The sequence below is a fragment of the Sceloporus undulatus genome, chromosome 2, assembly GCF_019175285.1.
Source record: "Sceloporus undulatus isolate JIND9_A2432 ecotype Alabama chromosome 2, SceUnd_v1.1, whole genome shotgun sequence".
NCBI lineage: Eukaryota > Metazoa > Chordata > Lepidosauria > Squamata > Phrynosomatidae > Sceloporus > Sceloporus undulatus.
Window position 1 is genome coordinate 217242915 of NC_056523.1, and position 27601 is coordinate 217270515.

Sequence of the window (27601 nt, forward strand, 5' to 3'; positions counted from 1 at the left end):
GGGTATCGCTGCCAACTGCTTTTCACCTAATAATATAAAGTAACATACTTGAACTTTTGGTATATAAAAAGATGGAGGAAGATTCTCAGTGCAGATAATCTGGGGTTTATTGTTGAGTCATTTCTTTGTGCTTCTGTTTCTAGGTCTTCTCATATTGGTCCAAAGTATCTAGGTCATGTATCTGATGTAGATTCTTACCTACCAAAGCTCATTAAAATGCCTTAATTACTGCAGGAGGCAAACACATACAGTACTTTTAAAAACTATTTGCACCTCATTTTTAATTGTACTTTGTATACTGTAGCTAATTTTAAATGTTTGCCCTAACTCACCCCTAATCATGTTTTTACTGGGTATTTGCATGTATACTAGTTGTGCCAGAATATGGCTGTGCTCAGTAGCCTAAGGATGAATAAACTTACTGCTCCTACATGAAGATTGGACTCTGTGTGGATTCTTATAAGATTGGATTCCAACAGCAGACATCACACTTTTGAATTCCCTTCCCAATAAAAACAATGAAGTAAAGATAGCAGTGACACCCTAATGTGCAATTTGTATTTGGGTAAACGTCATATTTATACTCATGGTTCTTTATCCACCATGTGACACATGCAGGGATGTCTGCTCAAATGGACGAAATCTCTTGAGCTGCAGAAGAGTCATGATATCTTAGTAGTAAAATAGTGTCAGGTTAGCTATGGTATTCTAATAACCCAAAGAAATAATTCATCCAGAATATTATCAGTAATGTATTTAATACTGATACATTTTGAGTTGTTCATAAAGTTTACTTCCTTTAGAAAGCATGTTATTTAATAATGTAAATTGTAGCATCCTTTTATTCTTCATGCTTAGCTTAAAATACTCTTAATGAAGGCTAGATAAGACAGAGATTCTAAAATAATTATTATTGTGATATAGAATGAAAAGGTGATTTCTTGCTAAAAAAAAACTTGGGGAAAATGTCTTCTGCAAGCCAAAAAATGTTCTACATTTTTAAGATTGAAGCTCTATCACACTATAGAAATAATTGGTGGTGGTGGTGAATTTGTTTTTAGAGAGAGTTATAATACCCTTAGTGTTTTGACTGAAGTAAAGGTGGTGTGCAATTGTGTGTGCTTTATATGTACATGTCTGTCATATTTGGGCTTTCCTGGATTAACTATTAATGAATGAGTTAGTAAAATTTAGTAAATCTTCAACTTGATAGTTTAAATGATGTGTTGCAGCATTTACACTCAGTACATGGGGAGAAAAGTTCTAGATTTGATTAGGATAGTTTATATGACTAGAGCCAGCGTGGCATAATAGTTTGAGGACTGGACTAAGGCTCTGGGAGCCCAGAGTCTAAATTCCAGCTCTGCCATGGAAGCCCATCTTGAGCAAGTCATACTCTCTCAACCACAGAGGATGGCAACAGCAAACCATCTGAACAAGCCTTGCCAAAACAAACCCATGATAGCATTGCCAGAAGTTGAAAACTACCTGAAATCAGAATAAGAACAAGTATGTCCACTTGTATGATAGCAGCTCTTGCTACTATGTTTTTTCATTACCACATCTTGAAGATCTAGTGATCTATCTTATTTTTTATCACTAGATAAAATTCCATCTCTATCACACTCACAATACATGCACACTGCTACTATTGTCACTTTAACTGTATGTTTCATATAGAAATTGAATATTGTTATCTAAAAACAAAACTGTTAAAACTATGAAATCACCCATTTCAGTAGACAATTTAACATCATCCAAATTGTTAATGCAGTAGTCAAAACAACTTGTACAAAGTAGTCTATACCTGTTGAGGAAGACATAATTTTTTGCTTGTCCAGTGATCCCCACTTGCAAGGCACAATGGATTGTGGGCAGTGCTACAGTAATCTTTGTGCCTCTTGTTCCAGAAGCATTAATGTACATATTTGCACGGAGTAAAAGTGACACTCATATCAACAATGGGAGGAATCCCAAGCTTTGAAGCTTTAAACGTGGTTTAGTTTTTCCTAATTATACAATATTTCCTGGATGCATATTAGGTGTGCTAGTATTTTGTTGTTATTTGCTGTCACGTTGAGTTTGACTTATGGTGACTATGAATAAGAGATCTCCAAGATCTTTTCTTCCAATGTAGTATGTGCATTCCTCAGCCAGTAATATCTCTCTGCACTCTTCATGGGATAAACTCTGTGCAAGAGGATGAATGGATACATTAGAAATAGCAATACCCCAAAACCAGTTGCAGAATAATTCAACCTTCCTGGGCATATAGTAAGGGATTTACAGGTTGCGGTACTTGAAGGAAGAAATTATAAAGGAAAGCTAGAAAGAGAAACTGTTGAATTGAATTATATTCCCAAATTCCAATCCATTAAAAGAGGTATGAACAAAGACAATGGCTTCATGGGACACTACATATATTAATACAAGAGTCCTTGCAACTGTACATAGAACAAAAGGAATCTTCTCAGAAAGTTTTGAATGCTGGGAAACCGGTTTTTGAAGAGCAGATTTCTCACTTCAACACATCACTGTAAAAATTTGAAATATCTGTATCACTTCACCCAGTCCTTTGAAAGTTAGAGCAAATGTCATGATTTGTGTCTTTCTCTTACACTTGATCCCACTCCCAAAACTGTATGAATATTCTTTATACCTGAGCATTTATTATCACTATGTATTGCATCCACAGAGGTGGGTTTACATCCACAAAAGCTCATGCGGAAATAAAAACCAGTTAATCTTAAAAGTGTCACCACTTTTCTTTTTCTTTTTCTTTTCCCCTATCCCTTCCTTCCTCTTTTTTATGCTGCAAGAGATTAACATAGCTACTTCTTTGAGAAATCCCAAGATATCTGGCCATCAGCTGGTCAGTTCTTGGAAATTCAGGCCATAGCTTTCTTGGTTGAATTAGTTCACCTGTGTGAGTACACTGTGTTACAGTGGTTTCTCTCCTAACCATTGAGGATTCCTATTCAGCTCCTTGAACATTAAACTGTGGGGTGTCACAGGGTTCCATCTTGTCCCTCATGCCATTCAGTACCTGTATGCAGCTGCAGTTTTGGGTTGGTTGTCAACAGTATGCTGATGATACTCATCTGTATTTCTCCTTATCATGGGAGTCGGCTAGGGCTGTGCAGATACTGGACCAGTGCCTGGATAGTGTAATGGCTGGATGAGCTGTCTGTTAACTAAAGCTGAATCTTGATAAGATGGAGGATCCTGATAAGATGGAGGATTTCTGTATTGGTTGTCCTTGAGTCCAGGAAATGGATATCTATTCTGAATGAGGATGCACACCCACTGAAGAAGCAGGTTAATAGATTGGGAGTACTCCTAGATCCATCTCTCTCACTGTAGGCCCAAGTGGATTTTGGGTGCTTGAGGCCATCTTGGACTGGTGTATCAACTGTGTCCTTTCCTGGACAGGGATAATTTAGCCACTGCAATCCACACACTGATAACTTCCCAGTTATATTACTGCAATGCACTTTGTTTTGGGCTGCCCTTGAAGACAACTCAGAAACCATAGCTAGTGCAAAATGCATCTGTGAAATTGATGACTGGTGTGCCATATAGACAATAAATAACACCAGTCTTAAAGGAGCTATATTGGCTGCTAATTGTTTTTGTCCTGAATTCAAGGTGCTTGTGTTGACATTTAAAGTCCTAAATGTCCAGGGACCTTGATACTTGAAGAAGTGTCTCTCCCTATACATCCCTACCCAAGGATACCAGTGGGGACAATACGGTATGAGAGGACATAGGAGAGGGCCTTTTCAAATGTTGCCTCCCAACTTTGGAATGCCCTCCTCTTGAAGATCCAGGTGGCTCCAATGTTAGTTTCTTTTTGGTACAAGCCAAGACATGGCTTTTTACTCTTTGAGGGCTTACTTTGCTTACACTATACATGTACATGGTGTTTAAATGTAGCCCTTTAAGCTGTTTTAACATGTGTGTGCATGTGTGCGTCTGCCTTTAAGTTGCCTTTCACTGTATGGCAACCTCATGAATTTCATAGGATTTTTTTAAAGGCAAGGAATACTTCTGTAAAAAAATTAATTTATTTAATACTTTGGTTTCTCTTCAGATCGTATAAATCTTTTGCTTTTTACTAAGGCAAGAAATACTTTTTAAGGCAAAGAATATGGAATACAAGTAGGGATCAAGCTTGTGTATAAAGGATCTGAAAAACAGAACTCTAGAATGCAAGGTCCAAATGTAGTTTTATTTATAACAGCAAAAAGGAAATCAACTTTCACACAAGAACACACACTCACACAGACACTTACAGTAATTAGCAATATAAAAGGTGGTAGCAGATAGTGATTTTTAGGATTGCGAAGGGTGATAAAGAACCCTGGTGGCACAGTGGTTAGATACTGATAATATAGCCACAAAGTTGTAAGTTTGATCCACCTAGAGGAAGGTTCCAAGGTCCACTCAGCCTTCCATCCTTTCATAGGTTGGTAAAATGAGTACCCAGCTTGTTGGGGGCAGTTGGTGTACACATTGTAAACCACTTAGGGAGTGTTAGTTCACTGATACGTGGTATAGAAATGTACTTGCTATTGCTATATTGCTAGGATTAATGCTAGTGTAAGGGAGAGGAGGGAAATTGTGTCATTTTGGGGATGGGACATGCAACCAGGATGTTAGCTGGTACTAAACATTCTGTCAGTTCAGTGCAGCAGAATGGTTTTGGCAATAGTCTCTGTCTGAAGATACTTTTCTAATGCCAGGTGGGTGAATGGGTGCACAGCAGCCTGGATGAATATGATGACTTGGCTTATATTAACAGAAATCTAGTTGAATGAGACTGAGAGTTAGGGGAGTAAATCTGTTTTTTGCCCTCTGGGATCTCTGTGCAGCAATAGGAGAAGTCTGGAGCATGGGGGGATGGAGTTTCTGTGGTCTCCTGTTATTTATTTTATTTATATCCCACATTTCACCTGAATGGGATTATAATTATAATAATATAAATCAAAACAAAACATCTAAAACAATATGGAGTACAAAAGTTTAAAAACATTAAATCATACATTCATGTTTGCTTACTAGAGGCCAGTTTTCTTTTATGAGGCAGATTTAGAGGTGCAATAATGTTATATTTAAATTATATTTTGATTCTGGTGTTCCTCTCTATTATGGTGTCATGTCAATGTACGGTACTTTCTTCACAGCGCAAAGCTGGTTAACCCACAGAGGTGATCAGGATAAAACCATTTGCATGCCCATCACAAAAAACCAAAACCAGTAACCTCAGTTATCTTCCTCAACTTCATGGTCTTCACTTTCAGTCATGTCCATCTTGCATGGCCAATTTTTAAATTTTTTTTTAATTTTTATTTTGCTACTTACAGAGCTACAGGCCTCAACCTGATATTCTCCTGTCCCTCAGCATGTCTGATGAGATTCCAGTTTATATTGCCCTCACATTGGATGTTGGAATAGAAACCCAGTTCAGTTTCAAAAGTGGGGCTTGTTACTCTGTTGCCTGACAAGGTATCTCATTCTACCATCTTCCACTGTTGAATATATTGCATAGTGGGTGATCAGGACAGGACTGCACGGTTTCCCATTGCCCAGCAGTCTCCCTTTATGAGTTAGTTTCTGTGTTCTTACAAGGGGTTCCGAAAAGTTCTAAACAAGAAGGGAATGACCTAAAGCCATGAAACTTACATGCTATTCCGGTCGACACATTTGGAATATTATTTCTCAAGTTTCTTTAACCCTTCCCCCCAAAAATTTCTGATGTCTGATCACTCAAATATTGCTCTGCTGCTGCCATCAATTCAGAATCATCTGAAAATTTCCTTCCTTTCAAATTCTTTTTAAGCTCTGGAAACAGGAAATAGTCGCATGGAACAAGATCTGATGAATAGGGTGGGTGGCCTGTGCACTCAAACGCCAAATTCTTCAAAACTTCCATAGTCTTGCAAGCTCTGCGAGCGGATGTCTTGTCCTGTAAAAAGAGAACACCTTTCCCCAGGTTCCCTTGTCATTTTTCTTTCAATGCTGCCTTTAATTGGCACAGCAAATTAGAGTAGTATTCTGGGTGAATTGTTTGGCCCTTCTGAAGATAGTCAGACCTCAAAATACCCTCCTTATTCCAAAAAAACTGTGGCCATGACATTTCCTGCTGACCTTTGAGTCTTATTTTCTTTGGTCATTGAGAACCCAAATGCTGCTTTTGCGAGGACTATTGTCTGGTCTCTGGATCATAGTGATGTAACCACATTTCATGAACAATAATGAGTTGTTCAAAACATTGTCACAAGATTGCTCACAATGCTGCAAAATCAACTTGGAGATATCCCTTGATTTTGTCTCTCATCAGCATTCAAACATTTCGGAACCCAAATGGCTGATAGCCTCTGCATAGCTAACTGCTCATGAATTATAAACCCAATGTGTTTCAGGGCTACCTCTAGTGTCTCAGCAATTATTTTAGTTGAGATTCACATTTCTGTCAAAATCAAGTCATAAAGGCACTCAACGGTTTCAGAAGTTGACACTGTGCACCACATCTTCACAGTTGAGTATGATGGACACTTGTCACTCAATGTTTGTATCATACACTCATGGATTTCCTTGGGAGTTTTCTTCTGCAGGAACAAGAACTTCATGACCCAGATCCAGTACAGCACTTAAAAATTCCACACTTTTTGTTGACACGGTTCAATGATCTATATCAATCATCTATATCTATTTTAAAATTCAGAAATTAGAGCTATGATCCTGCAAATTGAAGTATACAACAGAAAATAACACTCTTTTGAGCTACAGTGACAAAATTACACCCAGATTTTGGGGCATGGTCAGGCTGCTGAACTCAGATGTGATCTTGGATGACCAAGTTTCAGTGGTGGCCAGAGGTCCATTTGCACTGCTAAAACTACTGCTCCAGCTGTACCCACGTCTTGAGACATGAGAACTGGCCACAGTAACAAATTCCTTGATTACATCTTGGATGATTATTATTATGCACTCTACTTGAGGCTGCCTTTGGAAACTGTTCCAAAACTTCATTGGTTCCAAAATGCTGCATCCAGGCTCTTGACCCTGATTACAGGTAACATGTCATTCCCCTGATGAAACAGCTTCACTGGCTATAGGTCTTTTTCTGGGAAGAATTCAAAGCGCAGGTTATGACCTTTAAAGCCCTAGATAGCTGGAGTCCACACTATCTAAAAGACTGCATCTCTCTCGTATGAGCCTGCCCAAATATTAATATCTTTTAGGGAGGGTTTCCTTTCTGTTCCATGCCATCACAGCACATTTGGTGGGGACACAGGAGAGAGCCTTCTCAGTGGCTGCTCCCAGATTGTGGAATTCCTTCCTGCAAGAGGCTTGGTTGGACCCCTTTCTCCTTTCTTTTCTCTGACAGGTGAAGGCTTTATTTATTCACACTTATAATTTATGTTGCAAAAAATAGCTTTTAATAGGATAATGTTTTTATCTGTTTTTGTCCCTTTTTGTTGTTAACTGCCCTCAAGTTAACCCCAACCCATGGTGACTCTATGGATGAAACATCTACAAGACCCACTATCCTCCACTGCTCTGCTTAGGTCCTGCAGATTCAGGCTGTGACCTTTGGCATGCAGTCTTCCTTTCTTTATACTACCTTCTACCTTTCCTAGCATTATTGCCTTTTCTAATGAGTCGTGCCATCTCATGATGTGACCAAAGTACAACAGCCTCGGTTTTGTCACCTGGGCTTCCAGGGAGATTTGTGGTTCGATCTGTTCTAGGACCCATTTTTTTATCTTTTTGGCAGTCCACGGTATCCTCAGCACTCTTCTCCAGCACCACATCTCAAATGAGTTGATTTTCTTCCTGTCCACTTTATTGTACACGTGTCACATCCCTATATGGTGATGGGGAATACATTTGGGAAATCTTTGACTGTATATCCCCTTTTTAAAACTGTTCCCTGCTAATAAAATATCTGTGAGCTACCTTGGAGCCTGTTTAAAGAGAAAGGCTGAACATAAATACATACACACACACACTTGTGGTTTGTTTTTATTTATTTACCCTCACTCCTCATATAAAACTATATTCTAAGATAGCATAGGGTACAGCAGTTTGTAGCTCTGTAGTGTAGGACAGCGGTTCCCAAACTTTGGTCCTCCAAACATTTTGAACTTTGGTTCCCAGAATTCCTGACTGTTGGCTAAACTGGCTGGGGTTTCTGGTATAGGATACAGTCATTGTTTTGCTTGCACAAAACTAAGGCTTTTATAATTAAAAATTCATGAAAATGCCAAATAGTACAATTTGATGTGCTAACTATACCATGAATGAAACATTTTATTTTCACAAAGTAAAACTTAGTTTTAGATTTGATGTTAAAACAAGCATTACATTTATTTCCATCCTCCCCGAATATTTCCATTTCCCCATTTTAATACATATATAATAGTTGAGCCAAAGTGGATTTTAGTAACCTTCACTCTGTTTTTCTACTTAATAACAACAATATTCAAGACTGAGATTTTAATCAAGTGGAATGTAAGATGAGGAATTAGGGATGTGAACATTTCTGAGCCTCATTCTCATTGCTTTTTCTGAGAATCCCACTGATATTCTCATTCCATCCTGGTTCCTTACCTCATGTCAAGATCTTTTTTCTCTTCCTTCATGGAAATTTGAATATATTTTGGGTACTTCTTTTCAATACACACACACACACTTTTAAATGTAGTTTTCTAATTTCTAAATCTTTGCATAGTTTTCCCTTGGCAAAAAAATCTGTGTGTATTTTTTAGTTGTACAGTATACATTTTTAGTCTCTGCATATTTTAGGTGCATACTTGGTTTTGTCTATATCTTAATTTTTTATCAAAAAGGCATGCAAGCCTCAGAAATGTCTTGATTTCTACAGTAACATTTCCAATTTCCTGTTGTCATTTACAAGAGGGGCAAAATGGATCTCTCTGTGAAGAAATGTAAATGCAACTAATTTATTTTCCATCCCTTTCTAAAATATGAGTAGATCGATTGAACCAGTGGCATTTGGAAGGCAGGGCTAGTCCATCCCTATACAACTACTTTGAGGGCTGCACATGCAGTATCTGCAGTCAATGGGGCTAGCTATTTAAATGGTCAGTTTGGGGTAAGTGAAGTATCTTCATTTTTGCCTTCCAAAAAGAAGCAGCTGAAATCTGTGAAACTCTGGATTCCTGGTTACATACAATAATTCCTAAGAGGTGCTCAGTGTCTAGACCAAGTGGAATAAAGCTCCAAATAAAAGAAATATCACAAAATAGCTCTTTCAATGCAGCTAAGAAGAAGCAGGAAATAGGCTTAGTTGCCTGCTTTATATCATATCATGTTATATCACTTTATACTGACAGATTGCCATTTTGTTGAAATAACAATATACATCTACAGTCAGCCCTCTACATGTGTGGGTTTGACTTTTGCGGATTTGATTATTCATATGGATTATTTGCTGCAGCCTCTGCTGCTGTTCTACACCATTTTTAATAGGGACTGCAAGCCTCAGGAGACTGAAAGACTATGAGAATGTGGCTAGGCTTGTAAGACCCTATTAAAAACTGTGTAGGGCAGCAGTGGAGGTGGTAGCAAGCCTCACCATCCACCCACTTTTTCATTGCAAAGGAACCCTGCTGCCTCAGAGGCATCCATGGTGGGTTGAGTCTGCATATTGTACGTTTTGTTGTGTGTTAAATATTGTTGAGGGTAGAGTAGACTTATTCAGTTTTTTCTCACTTTCATGGGAGTCCTGCATCCCTAACCCCAGCAAAAGAGGATGGCTTACTGTACTCTGTTATTTCGTTCTATTTTTCTTTTTCAGTCTCTGGTTAAATATGAAACTCTGAACTTCTTGTCGCATCCGTTGATTATACTCTTTCCACCTCAAAAAAGAATACATCTTTTCTTTAAATATTCTTATTCATTTCTTACAATATATAAACTTTTACCCAGTTGAATATGCCTAAATACGTATAGGTTTATTATTCAACATCATTTAATGTAGAAAACATACCCCACTATGCAGAGCCAGCATGCTGTACTGGTTTTGAGTGTTGGACTAACACTCAGAAGACCAGGGTTTGAATCCCTGCTCAGCCATGAAACCCACTGGCTGATATTGGCCAGGCTATACTCTCTCACTTTCAAAGGAAGGCAGTGGCAAATTCCCTGAGTCTTGCCAAGAAAGCACAATGACAGAGTCTCCATATGTCAGAACTGACGTCACATAGCAACAACTTACCTGGCATGCTGTGATAAGAGCACATTAATCCTTTTATTAGAGAAAAGTCTCAGCATGGACTTATTTGCTGGATCCCAGTCACCCAGGGCTCCAACAAATAATATATGGATGGAGGCCTCATACCACTTTTGTCTCAGTACATCAGCCAAAGGGGCATATTATTGGTGTTTACATTCACTAGCCTCTCTCATGGCTGGTTTCCTTTCTTCAGAGGGGCTTATTATGACCACAATGGTTATATTTTTCTGGCCTTCATCCATGATGATTGCATCTACTTTCAATTGACTACCTGTCTCGAGCACAGTTCAATTTAAGGAATTTATTTATTTCATTTCATTTCTATGCTGCCTCTCCCAGGAAGGGACCCAAGGCAGCTTACAAGATAAAAACTGTTCAAAAACATCACGGTAATTTTTAAAAAACAATTAAAACCATTATTTAAAACAATATAAGTTAGCATAAAAGCATAAAAAAGTTAAGTTATATTACACACCCCAAATAAGCCACCCTTATTTATTACACACCCAAATGGGATGTAACCAAGGCATGTGTCACTGCAGCCAGATCTAACGTCTCAAGAAATTGGTGCAGCTGTTTCATTTGTTTTAACTATACAAAGGCACTCCTGGCCACTGCTGAAACCTGGGCATCCAGGCTCAGAGTTGAGTACAGGAGCACACCCAAGCTGCGACCCTGAGATTTCAGGGAGAGTGTAACCCCATCCAACAGAGGCAAAGTCCATATTCCCTGATTTGTCTTATGACTGCCAGAAAATGATGTCCATTGTGGCTGGGATGGCTTTGGCTCGTTAGTTCTTCACTGCATCATGTAGATGTTTCCAGGCTGTTGAGTGTGGGGGACAACTGCAGAGCACATGGGGAAGTGTTTCATTTAGGTAGCCACAGTGATGGCAACAATTGTCATGGCTGCTAGATTCAACAGCCGCATTAAGAAGCAGAAAATTTAAGTGAGCTTGATGGACAAATCACCAATCAATGTAACAGGTGAAGTATCCACATGGTGTAAAGTGGTAACTCAAGCCTCATTGTGATGTTACCTCGAAGACCTTGCCCCGATCAGGGGTATTTCTCCCTTATGAGTTGTTTCAGTGAACTTTCCAGGAACTGCCTTGATTTATAGGAGAAATTTTGTACCACGGAAGGGTTCCCTTTGATGGCAGTGAGCTGTAGATCCTCTTCAGGAACCCAGATCCATTGGCAACCAATCAGTTTGTTAAAATGTTGGGTTGCCTTTCAGGCACAGCTGGAGAGAGAGGAAATATCACCATCATGATGTCCAAATTTGTTTTCTAATGAACCAGTCAGATAGATTGCTAGGTCACTGTCAAATGGAATTCTGGCTATATGCTTGATTTCCTTAAGGGAACTGGGGTAATAGATTTTACAGTCCTGACAGGACAAGTAAGAAGGCTGAACATATGGATGATGGTTACAACATCTTCCAAATCCTCCAACATGAAATCCCTGTTTCTCCATGTCACTGAGCAGTGTGCAAGATGTCATTGGTGACTCATTTGGGGAGGTTGAGCCACTTAAGAAGAGCAGTGATTTCTTGGGCAACTCTATTAAGCACTATGATCTGGGCTGAGAATCTTCAGAGATCAAAGTCAGTCCATGGGAGGAGGAAAGTTCTAAGTATGTCAATCTTTTGCCACATGACACAGTGGCATGGAGAGTGGCCTCGGGAGTCTGTTAGCTTTGAAAACCCATGAGAGTGCCTACATATTGATAGATATGTCTCCTTAGATGGTAAAAAATAGTTGGTAAGATAGAGACAAAGGTATTGCTGATGTCAAGCCTTGATACAACTCACTCTCGTCTGATGTGGTGAACTGTTTGTAGTAGAAAATTGTGTTCACAGCAGCCCTCATATGAATAAAACCCACTTGTTGAGGACTGACAGTGTGGCCAGTGATGGCCAAGTCTGTGACTCTGGCAGCAATGCAACTTGCCTAGATCTTACGCATGGTATTGCAGAAAGAAATCAGACATCAGTTGTTAGGATCTGTAGGGCCGTCTTTATGGATGAGGGTAATCATGACTTTTTCCCCAGGTGATCAGTGTACAGCAAAATTGCTTGCTGTGGTTGAAGATGGCTGCTAAGACTTAGCAAGCTGCATTGAATGCTCTCCTTGCCTGGAGCTGTATTTTTGGCCCTTAAGTCTTGTCTTAACCTCCAGGGGAGTCCCTTAGGCGTATGGTGTTTAGCTCCTTATCAACTCTCAAGAGCCCAAGAAGCCTACACTTGATAGCCTTGATACACTTCATACACTTAACGTTGTGATGACTGAGTTGAGAATTCAAAGGTTAGGATTTTTTAAAACCAAGCATATCAAGTCTTGATACACTTGATTTTTCTGCCAAAAGGCAGAAAAACACTACATACACAGATTAATAGAAGGGGTTTGGATGCTGACCCTGATGGAGAAACAGACCTATTTATTTATTTTATTTGTATCTCACACTTTCCCATTATGGGACTGAATACATTTACCAATAATTGGACTGGTTTTAAAACTTTATTTTTATTTTTAAAAGGAGTGCCTGATTATGATGTGAATTATTAATAAATATTACATTTTTGAAAAGTAACATGAAAACTATGTTTATGAGTTGGGATAATTAGAACTAAGGTAAATGGATTGATTTGTGGTTGATGAAGGGAAGACTCAGCTTGGTCAGTTGGTGTAACTACAGGATCAACTGATTCTCCAAGGTCTCTCCTAACTCAGAAGAAAAGGCAGAGAAACCTCTCTTTCACTGATTCTCAGAGTAAAGAATTATGTTCAGCCTATTGTGAAATGTTTTATTGCAAAATGTTTTATTGTAAAATGGTGATGTTATGATATATGATTACTAGTGCTTGATCCAGAGTAGGGTAAGCTCATGACAGAGGAGGAAATGGTACAAATTGCTCTATTTTATGGTCAATGTTTTTGGTATTTTGTTACTTTTTTAAAAATTGCTAAATGGGTACCCAATATCTATTCTGTCCCTACCCTTAATTACTGAATGTATCCAGTTGCAAAGCCTCCTTCTCGCACCGTGTCCCAAATTTTTACAGCAACAGGACATATCATTACTCTTGCTAAATTGATGGTAGCATAAGCATATAACTGGGAAAAATGTGACATATTAATAATTTGGTACCCTCGTGGGTGATGGTTAGCAGCCTGTAGTTGGTATCATTTGAAACATCTACACTGTGACATTAAAAATTTCACAACTATTCAGTGGCACAGTTGGAGAGGAGATGTTACATTACATTTCCATTGCTGATCTTTCTGTGTGTCTCTGTGATTGAGACCATAAAAACTACTAAGTAACTGTTTCTCTTATAAATGAGCCACAACATCAAGAAATGATTAAGTGTTCATATAGATTACATGGTTGTTTTCTTGGTTTTATTATCTTTTGAATGGTAAGACTCTCACTTGCTTAGCTTATGTTTGTGATGGGATGAGTTGAGAATTCAAAGATTAGGATTCTTTTAAAATTATGCATAGGCATACCATCATGTCTGTAGCAATTTCTACATGACAGTGAGATGACAGGACATTGAAATGGTTATTACTTCCGCAATTTTAAAAGTATTGGTTAACGTTCATGATCTGTCTAGTTAGCATACAATCTTCAAAAATCATCAGTTCAAGATTGTTTAGAGGACAAGACTTCAGTTTGTGGCACAGAATCAGTTCAGTCCTAATCGATAAATTCTGCCTTCTAAAGAAAAATGATGAAGAGTTTATAAATTATGATTATATAATGTGGTTTCTGTTGGCCAGCAGAGAAATTCAGTCTCCCCATAGCAGCACATTTATCAACAAAGCCACTGTCTCATAAAATGACACCATTCATTCTTCATGTTGATTCGTGAACAGAAAGCATCTCTCTCTCTCTCTCTCTCTCTCTCTCTCTTTCTCTTTTGCTTTACAATTTATTCTGCAGCTTATGAGATTTTTTTCCATTTCCCTTTTTCAAAACTGTTTACCCTCAAAACATATAAACACACTTTATATAAATTCATGTGTCAAATAATCTTGTTTTTCTGATACAAACCAAAATGTGAGAAAATGCTGATTTGGTCAGTAAAATGCCGATATTAAATTTGAATTAAAACCAACATTATATGAGTGGAAATGTATTGAACTGGAATTCCTCTTTCCTGCACTGCTCTGCAAAATACAATCCAGAAAGTTCCCAATCCTTGGGACCAGATTTTGACAATGTTCACAGGAAAGGGAGAATCACCTCCCAATTCTTTTGTCAGAAGTTACTCCATCAGCAGCAAAATGTCGTTGCAGTTCCTTGTCTTTACTTTAAAAACTTTGCAAACTTGGAAGAATCGCCAGTTTTAAAAGGAGTTCTAGCCTATCTGTCTTATAGCTTGACTGGAATCTTGTATATATTTGCACAGGACAAAGTTCTGTTGGGCAACCTAAATACCCTGAAGGCACCAGATCTTTTCTGATCTTGTAAGCAAAGTACCTGAATGGGAGAACATAAAACTGTCTCCAGAACTGGCAAAACCATCCCTGAGTATTAACTAAGAACACTGTGAAATTCATGGGGGTTGTTGTAAGTTGACAGGCGACTTAAAAGCACATAAACACACATACATAAACTCTGTTGACCTCATTGGGGCTTATATGTTGAGATCTAAGAAAATTTCTTCAGCCAGTTGAAATGCAGTCTTCAGCTTACAAACATTGTACTGTTTAAAACAATTAAAGGGGAAAGTAGAAGTATCCAATCTTTAGCCTAATTCTGAAACAAATCAAATGTGGTTCCCACTAGCTTTGCACCGGAACAAGGCCGGTGCCGAAGAGGACATGGGAAGGCCCGGGTGGAGAAGGCCAGGCCACACAGCAGAAAGGCCTGGGGGATGGAGGTGGTGGGTCGGGCCGGGCCGACGGAGGAGGTAGGCTGGGAAGAAGGCCAGGGACAGAGGAAGGCATGGCCGGGGTGGAGAGACCAGGGGAAAAGCCGCTTCCAGTGGAAACCAGGGCAGATTCGAATCCAGTTTGAATGCACCAGGTTCCTACTTGGGCTGAATCTATTTATTTATAAATAAATTGATTCAGTCCCAAAACACCCAATTTTTAACTTAATTACAGTAACTGTAATTAAGTGACCAGCTTAAAAGCTTTCTAGTGACCAGCTTAAAAGGGATTTAAATACTCTGAAGTCCCCAGAGCCCATCTGAATTTGGAAACTAGGCAGGGGCAGCCCTGGTTAGTACTTGGATGACAGACCGCCAGGTAAAACCAGATGCTGTAGACTATACTTCAGAAGGAACTGGCAAAACCACCTCTGAGTATTCCTTGCCTAAAAAAACCTAAGGAATTCATTGTGTTGCCGTACGTCGACAGGGGACTTGAAAGCACATACACACACTCAGTGACTATCTTATCAAACATCTTGAAGTTGTTTAAACTATGTTCTTCATCAAGCCCAAAATGGTACTCTCAGCCAGTGGCCATCAGCAACGCCCCAGTTGGGACTCAAGTGGTGCTTCCAAACCCTACTCTCCCTCTTGATTGTGAGAATTGCATGTGGGAGAACCCACCAGTTATGATCAATTATTTACTGATCAGAATCCTGCTTTTTTTTCTAATAATGGTACTCAAATTGGTCTACAATTTATTTAAAAACATACAGATTAAAAACAATTATTTACTGATCAGAGATAATATCCTTGGTGGGTTCACATTTAGAATTTTTATATTTGCTATGTTCACATTCCCGTGTTAACTTTGCCTGCCTCTTTTCCTTGGATACCTAAACTCTATTTCTATATGTTCAACTGAACTTTAATATTACTGCAGTGCTATAAATTGGGACACTGAAGGAAAATTTTGTTGTGGGGCATAATTCTTATTGGAGAACAATGCCGCTATGTTCCTTCACCCTTAGCTGCACCTCTTACTACCAGCAGACCATGTTGTGGCCCTCAGTGAGTCAAAGATTCTCAGTATTTTAGTGCTATTTCATACCGGTAAAGTGTTAAAACAAGTGGTTAAACACTTGTTGGAAATGCCATTGAGGCTACAATCACATTGGCTGGCATAACTTTGCTCATGTGGGTGACAACTAGCTGGCAGCACTGCAGCATGGGTAGAGTGGCCATGAGCATTAGGATGACAGAGGGAACAGATGTGGAAATTCTCTCTGACGAGAGAATGCTACCCCTCCAGCACTTAGGAGGTTTCAGGACAGCTTTATTCAGCAACAAAGACGCCTTTCTCTGCTATCCTCCTGCCGCTGCTATGTCCTGCTCCAGTATTGCCATGTACCAAGCAAAGGACCATTACGCCAACCGAAGGCATCAACAGGATTCCAGCCTGGAATTGTTTCCACTGTTTGTACTTAGAATCATAGAATCATAGAGTTGGAAGAGACCCCAAGGGCCATCCAATCCAACCCCCTGCTATGCAGGAAATCTAAATCAAAGCATTGTGTACTTGTGTATCAGGCAGCCTGGTTCCATTTGGAAACATCGAGGCATTAAGGCAAATGATTTCATCATACTGCTTGGAAATTTTCCTGAACTGTTACTGTCATTGAACAGCCCAGTCCAGGGGTAATAATACAAAGTATGACTTAAGATATGCATCAATAATCTTTCATTTTAACATGGGAAAACTACTTTTAGAATATCACTGAAACACCCAAGTATAAAAATAAACTAGCTTTTATTTTATTCTCCACACCTGTTACTCTACTGTGGCCTCTTTATTCTTTCCCCTTCTAACTGTGGATAAAAACAATATATTGCAGCAACACATGGTTCCTTTTTTTTAAAAAAAAATGCAAATAATCTTTATTTTGCAGATGCTCTTTATTTTGCAAGTTATTTTAGGCCCTTCCTGCATACTGGAAGTGTGGTAAAATGCAGTGTGGTGAAGATCAGAATAGGAAGTTGCACATCATTTAGAATAGCAGTAAAATGGTATGCTTGGTCATTTGTTCAGCACGTTACTAACAATTGTTAACTGTATTTCAGTTAGATTAATCTTCTGGGCCTTAGAAGCACTGTAGAAACGTATGTACAAGTTAAGGTATAAATATGCGTTCATACATATTTATATGTTTACAAGGTTGTGTCTTACATACTCATCAGAGTTGTACTCATGCTTATACACACACACACACACACACACACACACACACAGAGAGAGAGAGAGAGAGAGAGCTTTCCTTATAACTATTCTGATAATAGTATCTCCATTTTTCCTCCCCTCCCAATCAACATCAAAGCTCACAGTTCTTTGCTATCCTTTTGGTTAAAGGGTTTCTTTGTGAGCTAGGCCATTTGTCCGTCATTGTTTGAAGTCCAAATGCTGGCAAAATACCCTGTCACTGATCCAGAGTGTCCTGAATGGCAGCCCCTCACAGACAATTGGTGGAGGTGCCTAGAAATATTCCTGAGAGGATTATTTAACCTTTCAATTTAGAGGGCACAAAGCCTTGCTGATTAATGAACTTTCTGATGGCTGCTGATAAGCGGATCTGTTTCTTTCTTTCCTCTAAAAGTGATTCCTCCTTCTTCCTCATATTACTATAATCTTAAACATAAAATGTGGCAAATAGATTAAAAAAACAGGACGGAAGAGTTTATCTGGTTGGCAAACTGAAGGAGCTAAATTAAAATTGGTAATGAAAGCAGTGGCTGAGCCCTGTGTATGGTTGTTTTTTTTTAAATGTACTCTGTATTTTGAAGAGACTTATTCTCCAGCTTGCCTGGTAATGACTCTGCTTTTGGTTCACAGTCCGGGACTGGCTTCTGTTATCCCCCCCAAAAAATGAGTTGTGTTATCTGGATGACTGCAGACACATATGCATCCCCCTTTCTCACTGCATGGGCAGACAAGGTCGATAGCATTACAAGGTATTTGTGGCAGTGCTTGTTTCAGTTTTCAGAGCTGCCAGTTTCCAGCCAGATTTGAATTACAAAAGAAGAAGCTGGCATGAAAATTGAAAGGGTTTATCGGCTAGTCTGAAGCCTCATAGCACATTGCTTATTTATGCAGTCCATTTGCACCAGGAAATATATATATAAAAAGAGGGGGAAATACATTTTTTAAATAAGGTCATAAAGACCCAGATATGTTTAAGATGGTAAATAAAATATAGATACCTATAATCTTTCTGGGAAGCGATTTCACTTAATGTTGCACATTACTTTAGAGGAGCATTTATGTTGCTGTCATAAATTTGTGTGTTTATGTCACTGTACAGGTAGTCTCTGGGGATTAAGCAGGAAGCTTCTGCTAACTTACTTCAAAATTAAAATAGAGGAAAGATAGGCCTGCAGCTTGAGAGAACCATCGGAACTGGATGGAGTTTAATGCACCTTTCTATTTAAACAATGCTTTATGTTCCTTGTAAATTACCCATGGACCAGTGAAGATGTGGCACAACCTTTGGAGAAAATTAGGATGCCTTTTAAGCCATGAATATTTGGGAGCATTTAAGAAGTGGTTTTGCTTTTTTCATTCTGGGAGTATAGGCAATGTGTGTATATATTCACGCAGGAGGGTTTTCTCCCCAACCATTTCCCATTAAAAATCAGTATATTAGAGTTCTCTCTCTCTCTCTCTCTCTCTCTCTCTCTCTCTCTGTGTGTGTGTGTGTGTGGGTGTGTGTAAGAGCTTCGTACTATTGTGTTCCAATGTTTATTTCCCTGTTTATCTCTCTTTATTTTCCCATAGTCACATAGATATAATTTGCATCTGTTTAAAATTCATTGCATAATGTCAACTCTGTAGCTAAAGATTTGTGCGTCATACCACGTGTACCATGAAAACTTATATATTGTTCTCTGGTTATTTTCAAGGTTTAACCCTTTGGCTTTCGAATTAAAAAGTCAAGGAAACTACATCAGCGTTCAGACATCATCGCTGCAAGCTTTTGAGAAAGCTCTGAAGATTTAGCTGTTTCCTTTGGCTTTTCTGGAAAATGCTTTATTTGGTCTCTAGGTTTTCAGATGCAGTTGTTGTTAGTGTTTTGTTTAGTTTGTTAGATTTTAGTCCTTTCTGGGCTGTACATTTTATTGCTGGGCTTATTGGTTTTATTTTGCTATTATTTTAGGGCCTTTAATATATGCAATTTTATAATGTTAGCCACCTTGAGGACTTCTGCTGCCAAAGATGGCCTAGATGCGTTGAAAACAAAGAAACGAAAATTTGTCAATCATTTAAAGATACATAATAGCAAACTTCATTCTGATATTAACCACATATTTAGGTACATCTCCCATAAAGAACATTATTCCAGAGCTTAGTCACAGCCTCATAGAATCATTCCCAGCTTTCATCTTCAGATCAAAGATCACAACCTGAGTATAATTTAGAAAGAGAAAACTTTTTGGAGAAGATTTTTTAAGGTTTTAATGAATTTTCTTACAATAAGAATGTACTTTAAATTTAAAATATAAAGCACCAAGCCCAAAACTTTTAAAATAATTATAGCTAAAGTTAAAATATTAATATCTGCATTTCGTGTAGATTAATTATGTGTGCTTGTCATGAATTTTCATAAGGATTTGTATTGTGTAGTATGTGTAGCTTAATGATGCAATCACTTAATAGGACTTTCTTTTTTCAGAAACAACAACGAAAAATAACCCTCCAAAGGAATTGTTCATAATGTGTTCATAATGCATGTTTCAAAAATCTGCCTTATTAAGAAATTACCCAACATAGCTGGAATCTGTTGAATCCATGACATGACCTAACTCCAGTCACCCATCCACCCAAAGAAACTGCATAATTATGACATTAAATGATACTCATATTTAGTGATTCACAATAGTTTAATTTTTTTTATTTAAATAAATTAGTAACTAAAATGTTCTATCTTAAAAAGAAAACAGATGTAATATCTACATCTGAAGCAGGATTATTTCAGTAATGGTAATTTACTTGTTCCACCATGCCTTGCTGTGGTATAACTGTCACTTCCGGAAGGGCCATGGTGTGGCCTTCCTATCAGAAGCAAACTGTCACAGACATGAGAGAGTTGCTATTTAAATCTTACATTTTCTAAAATTATCTATAGTGGTTTATATAGTTCAGGTGCATTTAAACGTATCATATGTCCCCTGAGCTTTTAACCAAATATTCTGCTGTATAGAATTATGTGTGGTCATTATGAATGACTTTCCCCTATCATCATCAGCTACTATATTACCTGATGGTCTCAGGGTCAAACCTACCTATTTATCTCTCAAACCACAATTCTCCTTTTAAAAAAAACCAAACCAAACTTTTTTGTTGTGGTTTCCCCTTCCCCAGATGGAATATGCAGCCCATTGAGCAGGTAATTGCTGTCCAAGTGTGAGGACTTGCTGTTGTTGTGTGCCTTCAAGTAGCTTTCGATTTAGGGTGACTCCAAGGAGAATCTAGCATAGAACTTTCCTGGCAAGATTTGTTCAGAGGTGACTTGCCATTGCCTTCCCCTGAGGCTGAGAGCATATGACTTGCCCAAGGTCAGCCAGTGAGTTGCTTCCAAAACAAAATGGCATCAGTCTGCAATACAGCTCTATATAGACTCTTGTGTCTAGTACTTGCCATTTCATTGCAAAATATAGGAGTAGATCTGATGGTTGCAGCACTTTCTGTGTGGTGGGAAAGCTACGTTAACTGGAGATTTATAAGTTATGCGAAATGAAGGGGAGAAATGCAAAGGTTATAGAATTACAGTATAAATGTAGTAGACTGAGGAGGATATGTTTCCCACAGCGGAATTAAGTTGAAGAGTAACCCACTCGTGGTGAGCATTCCTTGACATAGTCCCTACCTAGGGCAGTAGGGAAGGAAGTATGTTAGGAGAGAAGGCCTGAAAGAGGTGGGTATGCAAAATAATTAGCCCATAAAAAGCAGCAAGACTTGGGCTTTTATGAGTATCAACTCTGTTACACTCTTCCTAATGAACACTCTCTAGCCAGTAAACACCTTCCATGAGAAAAGAAATGCACCATAAAGAAAACAGCCATTTTTTAGAATCGAAAGATATACCGTATATACTTGATTATAAGTCGACATTGTGTATAAATTTTGAGGCCAAAATTAGGGATTTCAATATGACCCATGGATAAGTCAAGGGTAAAACTTAGAGTCTCAGTACTCTTCTTCTCTCTCTGCAGCCTGGCTAGGGAGGAAGCTTGAGGGGCAAGTGCTCACTCTGTCCTCTACAGCCTGGGTGTCCCTTCAGGAGACAGCCAAGCTGGGAACAAGGAGGCATCCCCCAGATTCAGGTCACAGCCAAGGCATGCAGATTCGTTCTCTATACAAACAAACAAACATTCTCTATAATATTGCTAAAATCTGACAGTTTCTTTTGGCCTCTACGACCAAGATTCTGGCACAAGCCCTTGTGGTCTCGCAGTTGGGTTTTAACCACCTTCTGGCGGGACTTCCTCTTTCTCATCTCCATCCTTTAATTTCTCTCCAGCATTCAGCTGCACGCTTTATCATGTCTGCTCACTGCTTTGATCATATTTCTCCTTTATTGTTATCTCTCCATTGGCTCCGCTTCCCTTTCCATATTCATTACAAACTTCTGTTGATGACTTTTAAAGCCCTGCATGTGCTGACCCCTCCTTATTTATCAGAGCTTCTTTCTCCTCACCTTCCCACTCGTACTCTCCCTTCTGGTAGTCAAAGATTGCTGTTCCAGCCAAGGATTTTCACTTCTCCATCACGGATCGGCCCCTTTTCACTTGCTGCCCCTCACTCCTGGAACCTCCTTCCCCCATGAGCATGGTTCATCACCTCTTTAACCACCTTCAAAACTGAGTTAAAGATAATACTGTTCACGGAAGCATTCCCAGACATTGCATGATTGTTATCCTATGTTATTTTAATTTGTTGTCTGCTATATTTCATTGTTTGAATGTTAAGATGAATTAATAAATATTATGTTTAATTATTTTCGTAGAATGTATGCCATAGGCAGATTTATCTTAGCTATTTTAATTGATTGTATGTACAGCACTGTGTAAATTTACAGTGCTTTATAAATAAAGCTTAATACTAATAATAATGAAGGCAAGCCTTTGCCTCCCAAGCCTATCCTCAGCTCGGCTGTCCTTTCGGATGACATCTGGGCTGGGAACCAGGAGGGAAGACAAGTATTTGCTTCCCAAGCCTCTCCCCAGCTCAACTGTCCCTTTGGGAGACAGCCAGGCTGGGGAAGAGGCTCCAGGAGTGAGCCTACTACCTTATTAACCCATGTATATGTCAACTCATCTGAAGAGATCTTGCCAAGAACCCCCCATGATAGGGTCACCATGCATCAGAAAAGACTTGAAGACATACAGCAACAAAGGACTTTGTCCTAAATATCCAAGCTTCCACTTTCCTGTGATCCTGCATTTCTGAAGCAGAAGCAATGGAAATGTTGAACTTCCCTTTCCATACACTAAGCTAGGCTTAATCTATGAGAAACCTAGAGTACTGCAGTTAGAAGATATCCCATTCTGTATATAGGAAGAAGCTCCATCAGACATAATATTCTGTCTTTTGATGATTTTTTTAGATTGCTCCCTTGCTTCAACAGCCAGTTCCAGGTGGAAGGAAAGCTTAAAACAGAGAAGCATAATAGAATTTCTCTGTGTGTTTCTCCTTTTTCTCTTTTTATATCTTCTTCTCTCTAGTTTTGCCTCCTCTCAGATTTTCCTAAATCTCTCCCCACATCGTTTTGTCTATGTCTTCTCTCTCTCTCTCTCTGTTTGCCCAGTCATATGTTCATGATAACTTTTGTGTTTCTTCCCCCTTTCTCTGTTTTTCTTACTCTCAACCGCCCCCGTACCCCCATGTTCCCTGCATTTCAGTTGTGGAAATAGAATTTGTAACAGCTCCCCACCACCACCACCACCACCACCATCAGAATCATTTGGTGGTTGCATACACAGCCTGTGTTTTAAGGGACATGACATGTGTTGCCATGGGCCCAAAGGGGTTGAGGACCCTTATTTTAGCTTGTTAGTCATTGCATTTTAAAGTTTAGTCCAGTGTATCAGTTTGGAAATTGCAGTTCCATTTCCTCTCTGACAAAAATCCTGGCTCTGCTTCTGGCAGCACAGGTTTCAGTCTGAAGCAAACTACTTTGCCCTCTGTGGTCCTACTTTTCTTTTCCCTTAGCTGAAATGCCAATCAATTTGCACAGTGGTAAAAAAATACAACTTGGAGTGATGAAAATATTAACCCACAATCCTCACCTTTGAAACCAGGCCAGTTGAATTGGGCAAGAAAGAGACGGCCAGGTAGAAAAGGCATGTCTGATAAGCTCTGCGTGTGAAGAGCTGTCACTGTGTCCCACTTGTCAGATTTCTGTCCACACCGAAGAGGATAATTGAATTGAGGCTATGTATTCCTCTCAAAACAGGTATAGTTTCCTGTGTCTTGCACACTTCACAGATTTCAGGATTTTTCCTGTAAAGATGGTAGAGTTCAGATGCCCATTTCTTGTCTAAAACAAGCTCTGACACAATGAAAATTCAGATGCAGACAAAAGCCTAAGTTTGTGTCAAGAATTTCAGCTGCAGTAATATGTTCTGGTCTAGACATAAAAGAGCCTCAACATCCAAGCACAGTGATAGCCCATATAAACTGATTAATGTCACAAGACAGTAACCTCAGATTTAGCAGATCTTGGAGTATTAGTAAGCAATTGCAACTTTTCATGTTTTATTCTGCTGTCAAAAACATTTCATTAGGGATTTGTTTTCCGTATCACATTGAATCGTGAGGATTTTGTTTTTGATGGAACTTCCGTCTTCTTCTGGATGTATGTAGGATAAGGTTACTGAGAAGTATTTTTATGAATTAGTAGTTTAAATAATAAAAGTAGAAGTACTTTCTAGAAGTATTCAGAATATAGTTATGCATGTTTGTTAGTGTTGTGTGCCTTCAAATCATTTCTGGCTTATGGCGACCCTAGTGACCTTATCATGTTTTTTTCCAGAGCTGGGAGTGTTCAACTTGCCCAAAGTCACCCAGTGGGTTTCCATGGCTGAACAGGGAATCAAACCCTAGTCTCCATAGTTATAGTCCAACGCCCAAGCCCCTACGGCTATCATTTATCCATATACTGAACACTAAATGTATATTTTTTGGTAAGGCATATGGCCACAATCCAGAGAACCAAATTATTACCTGCATAAGCCTTGCTGTTCATTCACCTTTTACCAACGTTAGTAGAATGTTAATTTTTTTTTCAATCTGACATAGGCCACAACTATTAAGAAAGGGAAATTTCAAAAGTTTCATCATGTTTCAGAAGCATTGGATCTGCCATCAGGATTTCTGAATCCTGGGCAGAATATTGCATTACATGGTCAATGTAGGACAATTATTTCTATTATTGTCTTTTTAACAAACAAAACAAAAACAGCGGCTAGAGTTAAGTGAGCATGGATGGATTGGGTCAGAAATGTCGATAGTTGATTATTGTCTCTTGTTAAGTATTATAAATAAATCAAACATTCTTTTGCAAATTTCTCCCAATTCAAACCGGGGAGGGGATAGTGTTCGTTTCTTGTCATACTAGTTCTTTCTTGTTTATGTGTGTACTTGGAAGATAGAACAGAAAAACGTGAATAGGCAGTTCCTTTTAATTAGTGAAATTTAAGTCAGATGCATATCTGAAGAAGTAATGAGCTTCATAAAAGCAAGACCTCATTGGATCAAAGTCAGTTTAAGATAAGGGCATCTCAAGATCACAGAGGAAGCTGCCCAGCAGTCCCATTTGCATAAAAAATTACTGTCAGAAACAGGCCGTGGAAGCAGCCCTGGCATTTTGATCTCTTGGCCTTTGTCATGGAGATTCCTTGCAGAGAAGGGAGGAAGGCCAGTGTCCCAGATAATGATTAACTGTTTTAATGGCATTCATTCATTCATTCACTCATTCCGCACTAACTACTCATGCAGAAAAAAGGGTTATGTAAAATGACATTAGAAGAAAATCATTTGTAATCGTTGCATCGGGGCTGCACTTTGAGGAGACATTAGGAGTAAATCCATGGCGTGGTAGGCTTATGCTTTATCTTCTGATATTTACTGAGTTTACTGGTGCATGAAAAGCTTTCAGCAAGAATAGCAGATGGGATGGACCTTTCATAGGTAATGCTATCTACTGGGTTATTACTTCTATATATTGATAGTGAAGTAATCTTCAAGATATCACCCTACAAAATATAGATTATTTAAATGTTTGTCACAAAAAATCCTATAACACAGGGCAGCTATGATCATGAATGCTTCATTTTGTACCCATTGGATCAGAGGCCTTAAATGCCTTTTTAAACCTGAAATAATGAGAATATAGTGAGCTTGACATCATATTGGGGTTTTCTGCTCTGCCTTTTGGACAGCTGTAGGGGGGATATGCATAGTTAATCTGAATAGCAAGTATTCAATTTAATTTGTCTCTTTAAATCTGACCTTTTCAATTACATAAACAAAAGGGAGTGCCTTGCAGACATGTTTTGATGTCACATGAACATATCCTTCCTGCATCCAAAACTCCTGAAGGATTTTTGTGAGATTTGTAGAACAGAAAAGCAGAGTTCATCTGTTTCTACTTCCAAATGCTGATGTAGAATTATGTCCTTTTTTTTTTAAATTGCCATACTTTCTATTCTTTGTAGAGCAAGATATTATTTATTAGAATTGATTTTCAGCTGGCATTCTTAAATTTACTGAAATAAGCAGAATTATCAGTTGTTTTTGTTGTTGTTGTTGTTGTGGCTTGCAGTATAGAATACTTTTAATAGTTTTTTAAAAATAAATAGTTAGGAGTCATAGTTAAAACTCAAGGATCTGTTTTAGATGTTACTTTTCCAGTCATGAATTTCATAATTTTTATACAATTTAAGGAAATAGAATGTAATTATCAGTTATCAGGTTTTTATGTGTCACATAAAAAGTGTACCACATTTCAAAGCAAGCCTCCTGAAGGCTCTTCACAGAATAAAAAATTAAAACAGTAACACATAATTAAAACAACATAAAACATTTAAAACAGCTGCAACAATAAAAATTGTATTATAAAAGGTGGGCCTAAAGTCACTTAAAAGCTAATGGTCATAAAAGCCTGTTTAAGTAGGGAGGGAGTCACATGCAGATCCCACAGTAAGCTTTCAAAAATAACAGTGGTGCCACATCGGAAAAGTCCCTATCTTTCATCCCCAGTAGAAAGTGTTTTTTAATTTAAAAAAAGCAAAAGTAAAATAATAATTTATGTTGAAACAGCAGGCAGCCATTAGAACATCTCCTCTTTGGAGGAGCATGGGAGTGTGATGGACTGAGAGAAATAAAGCCCTTACACAGAACATTTTTAAAGAAAGTTGCAGTATAGACTGGTAAAGTTTCATCTGGTTTTGCGGTTGTTTTTATTATATTCAGCACTAAGGTTGGACACATCTTATTTGACTAAAATAAATATTTCTTTCTCTTTATGCCTAGGGCTACAATGTGTGCTGCTTAATCCCAATATTTGTTTATTTGGAAGTAAACCTTTTTTCTTTAGACTAAATATTGATAGGAGAATTGTGCTGAAAAAAATCTTTAATTATGTGACAACTAATGTACTGCTGTTGACTGCATTGCGACAGGGTGGCTAGGTTATTTTAATTATAAATAATTATATTTGAATCTTAATTACTACCACTTTTTCTGTTGCAGACAAAACCAGGACCACTCAAGAGGGCAAATTCTTCTTCTGATCATTCTCCTTCAATGTACTGTTATAACTGTGCTCAGAAAGGCCACTATGGATATGTAAGTTTCAGTAGATTCTGCCATTATTACCTATGACATTCCCAAGAAAACATCAACCACCTGCAGTATTGAGCTGTTGTGGGCTCATTTATAGTCATTTGAAGTCATTATAAATGTTCCAACCAAAAATTCTTCCAGTACAATTTACAAATAAATTGTGGACCATCTCAAATGTTCTGTAGGTAAATGTAATCAATACTGTAGTAAGTGGCCTTTGTTATATTTTCCCCTGTTAATTCTTAGATAAGGGGGAAGCCAAGAACAAGGTTGGTTGAAGAATGTTGAACGAGATGGAAGCATGTTGTCTGCAGTGACACATTAATTTTTATATCTTAGGCCTGTTACAGACTGCCAAAATAAAGCTGCTTCGGGTCTCTTTGGAGGTATGCTGTTTAAAAGATGCATGCACCCTAAGAATCCAGAAGCTGCACCAAAGCTGCACTCCGGTGCTTAGGAATGGAGTGTGGCTTTGGCGCGACCTCCAGACTCTTAGGACCCATGCATCATTTAAATAGCATACCTCCAAAGAGACCCCAAGCAGCTTT

General features: G+C 38.5%; 1 protein-coding gene across 2 annotated transcripts in view; it reads left to right on the forward strand.

The window, feature by feature from the left end:
* The window catches only part of ZCCHC7 (zinc finger CCHC-type containing 7), a 200882-nt gene that overhangs the window by 155949 nt on the left and 17332 nt on the right, over positions 1 to 27601 (forward strand). For both annotated transcript variants that reach the window (XR_006102458.1, XR_006102459.1), the window contains one exon: positions 26961 to 27056. The gene's annotated coding sequence lies outside the window, so the exon portion shown is untranslated. The remainder of the gene's footprint in view (positions 1 to 26960; positions 27057 to 27601) is intronic.